The following is a 391-nucleotide window of genomic DNA, read 5'->3' on the forward strand; positions in this document are numbered from 1 at the left end:
TCCCCCCCCACACACACTCCCCCACCCCCCACATACACACACTCTCCACCCCCCCCCACATACACACACTCCCCCACTCCCCACATACACCCCCCCCCCCCACATACACACACTCCCCCCACATACACACACTCCCCCCACATACACACACTCCCCCCACATACACACACTCCCCCCCCCCCACATACACACACTCCCCCACCCCCCACATACACACACTCCCCCCCCACATACACACACTCCCCCCATACACACACTCCCCCCCACATACACACACTCCCCCCCCACTTACACACACTCCCCCCCCCACATACACACACTCCCCCATCCCCCACATACACACACTCCCCCACCCCCCACATACACACACTCCCCCCCCACATACACACTC

Source organism: Ascaphus truei, chromosome 4 (genome assembly GCF_040206685.1).
Source record: "Ascaphus truei isolate aAscTru1 chromosome 4, aAscTru1.hap1, whole genome shotgun sequence".
Classification (NCBI taxonomy): Eukaryota; Metazoa; Chordata; class Amphibia; order Anura; family Ascaphidae; genus Ascaphus; species Ascaphus truei.